The following is a 9,056-nucleotide window of genomic DNA, read 5'->3' as shown; positions in this document are numbered from 1 at the left end:
CGCCGGACGACCTCGCCGGAGGTAGCCACCCCGCCACCGGTTTTTTAATAAAACCCTTCGGGTTTTTTTGAAAAAACCCTAGTTTGTTTTTTTATAGATCGGTTTTATTCTCCGGTTTATTCACTTAGCGAGCGTTCGCTCGTCCGTTCGTTTTAACGAACGTGTTCGTCGTTTAGTTTCTGCTAACGAACGTCCGTTCGTTTAGCCGTTCGTCGTTTTTCTTTTTATCAGATTTATTCCGCGATTATTCTGATCGTGATTTCTGATCTGATATTCAAACTTGTTTATCTTTTCGCTCGTTTATCGGAATCAGGCGATTCAAGCGCCTGGAGTTTCATCTTGAAACCCTCTTTCCGAGTAATCAACTCAAACAAGATTTTTCTTCTGTAAAATTTGACTTAGATCCAGATTAGCAAAACGAAATTGTTTCTTTTGCCGTTTGAGTTTTGTTGCTTCGTTTGATTTGATTCTTTTTGCAAACCGGAGTTCTTAAGTTGAACTCTCCGGTCAAACTCTTTTATTTGGAGTTCTACTTGTGCATCTTTGATTGTTGCTTATGTATGTTATTGTTTGCTTGCGATAGAATTCCCGAAGTGCGAAGCGTGTTACTACGAGTATCTAGGATTCCCGGATTGTCAGCAAGGCAAGTAACACATTGATCATACTCTTTTCATACCCAGTTTTTATGCATTAGTTTCAATCCTCAAACATTGCATGATTAGCATGCCTTTAACATGTGGGTATTGAGAAGTAGTAGATGAGGTAGAACATATTGTCCTGTTTTATTATCAAACCCTTGGGAGTTACTTCTACGTTATACTTAAATTGCCATGCTATGCTCGTAGACGTGGATTGGGTTTTGAGTGATATCCATGACAGATGTGAGATTGTTAATTAATGGTTTACTTAAGGTGGCAACTTTAATACACATCTGGGTGGATTGAGGCACCTGGGATATCCAGTGATTGCCTGTTTTATTTTTGGAAATCCCGGGGTTACCGTGTGATTCTCCTATGGACCGCCACCCAGGCTCAAAGGGAACTGAGTCTATTCATGCTAGAAACTTCCGTGTGCAGCCGCAAGCTATTATGGGCTCTAGCATAGTTGAGTAAGTTGCGTGAAGCTCTTGAAAAGGTGGATCAGCAGGTAGTGGGTTTGTAGGTTTGGTATGGTCTGCCCGGAGTAGAGAGTTAATGCTTCTGAAAGACTGTGTCTCGGTCATCCGTCTCTCAAACACCATGCAGTGCGAGAATCAACGAAGGCGATCGAGTCTTGTGGGGAAAAGTGCGCAAACCTCTGCAGAGTGTAAAATCTAATCATGGTTAGCCGTGTCCCCGGTTATGGACAATTCTGAGTATCTAGTACTTGAGTATTCGCATGTATCTCAACACTCTTAAATTAATATTGCTGGGTTGTTAACTATTTTTAATTGGGATCATTGAGTTGGGGTTACCTTCTCAAATGATGTTTCAACTACCATGATAGTTAAATTAAAACTGATTCCTTTGTAGTAGGGAAAAATTGGCTTTTCGCAAAACTGTAACCATAGAGCTTTCCACCAGCCAAATATGCATGTAGTGGTAGCATTATTCTGTTATTGCTCTTTTGGTGTTACATTGCCAGCATATTCCATGTGCTGACCCGTTCTCGGGCTGCAACGTATTATGTTGCAGACTTTTCAGACGAGGAGTAAGGTTCGTAGGTCGTTGCCGTGCAGCTCAGCTATGCCGTTGGAGTTAATGGACTCACTTTATCTTCCAAGCCTTCCGCTGTTATCGCATTAGATGGCCTTAAGCCATATTATTGTAATAAGTTCTCTTTTGAGACATTCGATGTAATAAGTGTGTGATTGCTACTCTGTTATAAATCCTTCGAAGTACTGTGTGGTGTCAGCATTACTGATCCAAGGATGACACCTGAGCACAGAGACTTGACCATCTGAGGTCGGGTCGCTACAAGATGGTATCAGAGCACACGCTGAGTGTAGGACACGACCACTAAGACAAACCATAGGTCACCCTTCTCTTCTCATTTCTGACTCCTCTTCTTGTTCCACTCTTTAGGATGAAGGAGATGAAGAACAAGTTTGCACAACCAGATGGAGACACACCTTTTGGACGCCACTTGAAGGAAATCACTAGGTACTTGAATATTGGAATACCAAGTTTCACTGGGATGAACAACGCCACTCTACCGGAAGAAGAGCGCTGGATGATTCAAGTACGAGTTCCAGGAAGAACGTTCTCGCCAAATTCTAAACCCATAGAGTTTTCTTTCGAAGCACCCACTTGGAGCCTTGGCAAGAGTATGGCAGCTCATATTACCATGGGACGCATTGGAGAAATCTACAACAAGGAACTAGAGGATACCACCTATCAAATATGTGGGCGCCAAGATGAACAATGGGAGATGATCAGCACCAGGAAGGATAGATCTGTTGCAGCCTTTATCCAGGAACAAAACCAGCACATTCGACGTCAGTAGAACCAGATGTGCGCAGACATGATAGAGTTGAAGAAGGCGAAAACTAGGATCATCGAGCTGGAGGAAGAACTTAAGTTCACACGCGATGGATATGAGGAGGAAATCAAGACCCTATTGGAGAAGAATGACGACCTGGTTGAGAAGATCGGAATCTTTATGGGAGGACCAGTTCCGAGAGAAGACCTCATTCGTCCGGACAACTACATCATCATCGACGACACCGACTCGGATTCAAGTGATGATGATTACGAAGATGAAGCTGGAGCAGACATCATGGAGTCTTCCACCGATCAAAATTTCTACATGACCACCATATGATAATAGTATTTCCCCCATGTAACTAGTAGTAGTGAGCACTTTTGCGATAGTCCTAGACCGTTTTGTATGCCCTTGCTTGATTGATTGAATGAAATGCTTGTGTTTGCCTCATATACATATGGGTAGTGTTTCTCCCCTAGATCTTTTTCTATTCTAATCTCTTCCATCTAAAACCCATCAGATGCCTCCGAGGAGAGACCCCGATTTTGTTTTCCCACCGGAGATCACCCAATTGATCCAGCAGTAGAATGCCTTGATGCAATTGCTAGTTCAGAATCAGGGCAATGCCAATAACAACAATGCCAACAACAACAACCCGCCTCTAGTGGATAACCTCGCCCGTTTCTTAAGGTTACAGCCGCCGGTGTTCTCCAGTAGCATCGAGCCAATAGTTGCAGATGATTGGCTACGTCGTATTGGAAGGGAGTTAACCACCGCAGGATGCACAGATGCTGAGAAGGTGTGTTTTGCCACACACCAACTGGATGGACCTGCAGCAGCATGGTGGGAGAATTTCACAGCCACCTATCCTATCGACACTATCACATGGGCTCAGTTTCAGCAGGCTTTTCGTACTGCCCATGTCTCGACTGGAGCTATGCAGATGAAGAAGCGTGAGTTTCGCAATTTACGCCAGGGGAACCGTACTGTTGGCCAGTACGTGGATGAGTTTAGCAAGTTATCACGCTATGCCCCTGATGATGTGGCTACAGATGCCGCGAAGCAGGAGAAGTTTATGGAAGGGCTAAATGATGAGATGAGCATGCAGTTGATGGTAGCAACCTTCAACAACTACCAGGAGTTGGTAGATAAGGCCCTAATGATTGAAGGAAAGCAGCAGCAGATTGATAATCGTAAGAGGAAGTATGGACAAGGTAAATACAACTCAGGAGCTCACCAGAAGCCCCGCTTGACCCCGAACTCAGGAGGACTTGTTCATAACCATGGAAGTCATAACCATGCTGAAGGAGGATCGCATAACCATAATGGTGCGAAGAACGGGAATGGGAATGGAGCCAACAATAATCAGAACCGCTCTAACCCATCTACACCCGCAAAGAGGGACTTAAGCCAAGTTGTTTGCTACAAGTGCGGGAAGACAGGGCACTATGCCAATGACTGCTTTGAAGGAAAGAATGGGAATGGAAACGGGAGCGTAGGGAAGAAGCCCAATCCATTCAACAAAGGACAAGTGAACCACGTTAACGTGGAGGAGGTTGAAGAGCAGCCGGACGCGGTAACAGGTAGGTTTTTGGTTCAGTCACTTACCGCTATTGTTCTTTTCGATACTGGTGCATCGCATTCATACATATCAAGGGGATTTGTGGAAAATTTTAAGTTACCAACCCAAACCCTTAGGACCCCTCTTTTAGTGAGTTCGCCTGGAGCAGAGTACATGGCTAGCAGATGGTGAACCCAGATACCCTTAATCATTGGCACGCATGTTTTTCCGTCTAACCTAATCATCTTGGAGTCGCAAGGATTGGATGTGATATTAGGTATGGACTGGATGTCAAAGTATGGAGGAAGTATTGACTGTGCTAGCAAGTCAATTTATCTTACCACCCAGAGGGAAAAAGGATTAAGTATGTATCTAGGCATGTGCCTAGGAGGAACCAAGTAAATGCCCTCACGGGAGTTGTACAGGAGGAAGTACCGGTAGTAAAGGATTTTCCGGATGTTTTCCCCGAGGAGTTACCAGGTATGCCACCGGATAGAGACATCGAGTTTTTGATAGAGTTATTGCCAGGAACAGGACCGATATCCAAGAGACCTTATCGGATGCCAGCAAATGATCTGGAGGAAATTAAGAAGCAGATTAAGGAGTTGTTGGAGAAAGGTTACATTCATAGAAGCTCGTCACCTTGGGGAGCCCCAGTACTTTTGGTGGAGAAGAAGGATAAATCCCTAAGGATGGTTGTTGATTACCGAGCTCTGAATGAAGTAACGATAAAGAACAAGTATCCCTTACCGATGATCAATGACCTGTTTGATCAGTTACAAGGAGCTAAGGTGTTTTCAAAGATTGATCTACGATCAGGATACCATCAGTTGAAGATCCGAGAGAAGGATATGTTGGGGAACGTTGCAGAAAATTAAAAATTTTCCTACGGTTTCACCAAGATCCATCCATGAGTTCATCTAAGCAACGAGTCATGGGAGAGAGATTGCATCTACATACCACTTGTAGATCGAGTGCGGAAGCGTTCAAGGGGATGGTGATGATGGAGTCGTACTCGCCATGATTCAGATCACCGATGACCAAGTGCTGAACGGACAGCACCTCCGCGTTCAACACACGTACAGGACGGGAGACGTCTCCTCCTTCTTGATCCAGCAAGGGGGAAGGAGAGGTTGATGATGATCCAGCAGCACGACGACGTGGTGGTGGATGCAGCAGAACTCCAGCAGGGCTTCGCCAAGCGACTACGGGAGGTGGACGAGGTGTAGCAGGGGGAGGGAGGCGCCAAAGCATAGGGTGCGGCTGCCCTCCCCCCTGACCTCCTTTATATAGGCCCCCAGGGGGGCGCCGTCCCTGGGAGATCCAATCTCCCAAGGGGGCGGCGGCCAGGGGGGGGGGGAAACTTGCCCCCCAAGGCATGTGGTGCCCCCCCCCCCACCCTAGGGTTTCAACCCTAGGCGCAGGGGGTGGGCCTAGGGGGCGCACCAGCCCACTATGGGCTGGCTCCCCTCCCACTTCAGCCCATGGGGCTCTCCGGGATGGGTGGCCCCACCCGGTGGACCCCCGGGACCCCTCCGGTGGTCCCGGTACATTACCGGGTGACCCCGAAACTTTCCCGATGGCCGAGATACCACTTCCTATATATAATTCTTTACCTCCGGACCATTCCAAAACTCCTCGTGACATCCGGGATCTCATCCGGAACTCCAAATAACATTCGGTATGCTGCATACTCATATTCATACAACCCTAGCGTCACCGAACCTTAAGTGTGTAGACCCTACGGGTTCGGGAGACACGCAGACATGACCGAGACGACTCTCGGGCAATAACCAACAGCGGGATCTGGATACCCATGTTGGCTCCCACATGCTCCTCGATGATTTCATCGGATGAACCACGATGTCAAGGATTAAACAACCCCGTATACAATTCCCTTTGTCAATCGATATGTTACTTGCCCGAGACTCGATCGTCGGTATCCCAATACCTTGTTCAGTCTCATTACCGGCAAGTCACTTTACTCGTACCGTAATGCATGATCCCGTGACCAACCTCTTGGTCACTTTGAGCTCAATATGATGATGCATTACCGAGTGGGCCAGAGATACCTCTCCGTCATACGGAGTGACAAATCCCAGTCTCGATTCGTGTCAACCCAACAGACACTTTCGGAGATACCTGTAGTGCACCTTTATAGTCACCCAGTTACATTGTGACGTTTGATACACCCAAAGCACTCCTACGGTATCCGGGAGTTACACGATCTCATGGTCAAAGGAAAAGATACTTGACATTGGAAAAGCTCTAGCAAATGAACTACATGGTCTTGTGCTATGCTTAGGATTGGGTCTTGTCCATCACATCATTCTCCTAATGATGTGATCCCGTTATCAACGACATCCAATGTCCATAGCCAGGAAAACATAACTATCTGTTGATCACAACGAGCTAGTCAACTAGAGGCTCACTAGGGACATATTGTGGTCTATGTATTCACACGTGTATTACGATTTCCGGATAATACAGTTATAGCATGAATAAAAGACAATTATCATGAACAAGGAAATATAATAATACTTTTATTATTGCCTCTAGGGCATATTTCCAACAGTCTCCCACTTGCACTAGAGTCAATAATCTAGTTACATTGTGATGAATCGAACACCCATAGAGTTCTGGTGTTGATCATGTTTTGCTCGTGAGAGAGGTTTAGTCAACGGATCTGCGACATTCAGATCCGTATGTACTTTGCAAATATCTATGTCTCCATCTTGAACATTTTCACGGATGGAGTTGAAACGACGCTTGATGTGCCTGGTCTTCTTGTGAAACCTGGGCTCCTTGGCTAGGGCAATAGCTCCAGTGTAGTCACAGAAGAGTTTGATCGGCCCCGATGCATTGGGTATGACTCCTAGGTCGGTGATGAACTCCTTCGCCAAAATTGCTTCATGCGCTACCTCCGAGGCTGCCATGTATTCCGCTTCACATGTAGATCCCGCCACGACACTCTGCTTGCAGCTGCACCAGCTTACTGCTCCACCATTCAACATATACACGTATCCGGTTTGTGACTTAGAGTCATCCAGATCTGTGTCGAAGCTAGCATCGACGTAACCCTTTACGACGAGCTCTTCGTCACCTCCATAAACGAGAAACATGTCCTTTGTCCTTTTCAGGTACTTCAGGATATTCTTGACCGCTGTCCAGTGTTCCTTGCCGGGATTACTTTGGTACCTTGCTACCAAACTTACGGCAAGGTTTACATCAGGTCTGGTACACAGCATGGCATACATAATAGATCCTATGGCTGAAGCATAGGGGATGACACTCATCTCTTCTTTATCTTTTGTCATGGTCGGGGACTGAGCCGAGCTCAATCTCACACCTTGCAGCATAGGCAAGAACCCCTTCTTGGACTGATCCATTTTGAACCTTTTCAAAATCTTATCAAGGTATGTGCGTTGTGAAAGACCTATGAGGCATCTCGATCTATCTCTATAGATCTTGATGCCTAATATATAAGCAGCTTCTCCAAGGTCCTTCATTGAAAAACACTTATTCAAGTAGGCCTTAATGCTATCCAGAAGTTCTATATCATTTCCCATCACGAGTATGTCATCTACATATAATATGAGAAATGCTACAGAGCTCCCACTCACTTTCTTGTAAACGCAGGCTTCTCCATAAGTCTGCATAAACCCAAACGCTTTGATCATCTCATGAAAGAGAATGTTCCAACTCCGAGATGCTTGCACCAGCCCATAAATGGATCACTGGAGCTTGCATACTTTGTTAGCGTTCTTAGGATCGACAAAACCTTCCGGCTGCATCATATACAACTCTTCCTTAAGATGTCCGTTAAGGAATGCCGTTTTGATGTCCATCTGCCATATCTCATAATCATAGTATGCGGCAATTGCTAACATGATTCGGACGGACTTCAGCTTCGCTACGGGAGAGAATGTCTCGTCGTAGTCAATCCCTTGAACTTGTCGATAACCCTTAGCGACAAGTCGAGCTTTATAGATGGTAACATTACCATCCGCGTCCGTCTTCTTAAAAATCCATTTGTTTTCTATCACTCGCCGATCATCGGGCAAGTCTGTCAAAGTCCATACTTTGTTTTCATACATGGATTCTATCTCGGATCTCATGGCTTCAAGCCATTTGTTGGAATCTGGGCCCGCCATCGCTTCTTCATAGTTCGAAGGTTCACTGTTGTCTAACAACATGATTTCTAGGACAGGGTTGCCATACCACTCTGGTGCGGAACGTGTCCTTGTGGACCTACGAAGTTCAGTAGCAACTTGATCTGAAGTACCTTGATCATCATCATTATTTTCCTCTTCAGTTGGTGTAGGCATCGCAGGAACATTTTCCTGCGCTGCACCACTTTCCCGTTTGAGAGGTAGTACTTCATCGAGTTCTACTTTCCTCCCACTTACTTCTTTCGAGAGAAACTCTTTTTCCAGAAAGCATCCGTTCTTGGCAACAAAGATCTTGCCCTCGGATCTTAAGTAGAAGGTATACCCAATGGTTTCCTTAGGGTATCCTATGAAGACGCATTTTTCCGACTTGGGTTCGAGCTTTTCAGGTTGAAGTTTCTTGACATAAGCATCGCATCCCCAAACTTTTAGAAACGACAGCTTAGGTTTCTTCCCAAACCATAATTCATACGGTGTCGTCTCAACGGATTTAGACGGTGCCCTATTTAAAGTGAATGTAGTTGTCTCTAGAGTGTATCCCCAAAATGATAGCGGTAAATCGGTAAGAGACATCATAGACCGCACCATATCTAATAGAGTGCGATTACGACGTTCGGACACACCGTTACGCTGAGGTGTTCCAGGCGGCGTGAGTTGTGAAACGATTCCACATTTCCTTAAGTGTGTACCAAATTCATGACTTAAGTATTCTCCTCCACGATCTGATCGTAGGAATTTTATCTTTCGGTCACGTTGATTCTCTACCTCATTCTGAAATTCTTTGAATTTTTCAAAGGTCTCAGACTTGTGTTTCATTAAGTAGACATACCCATATCTACTCAAGTCATCAGTGAGAGTGAGAA

The sequence above is a fragment of the Triticum dicoccoides genome, chromosome 4B, assembly GCF_002162155.2.
Source record: "Triticum dicoccoides isolate Atlit2015 ecotype Zavitan chromosome 4B, WEW_v2.0, whole genome shotgun sequence".
Lineage (NCBI taxonomy): Eukaryota > Viridiplantae > Streptophyta > Magnoliopsida > Poales > Poaceae > Triticum > Triticum dicoccoides.
Note: the sequence above shows the minus strand (reverse complement) of the source record.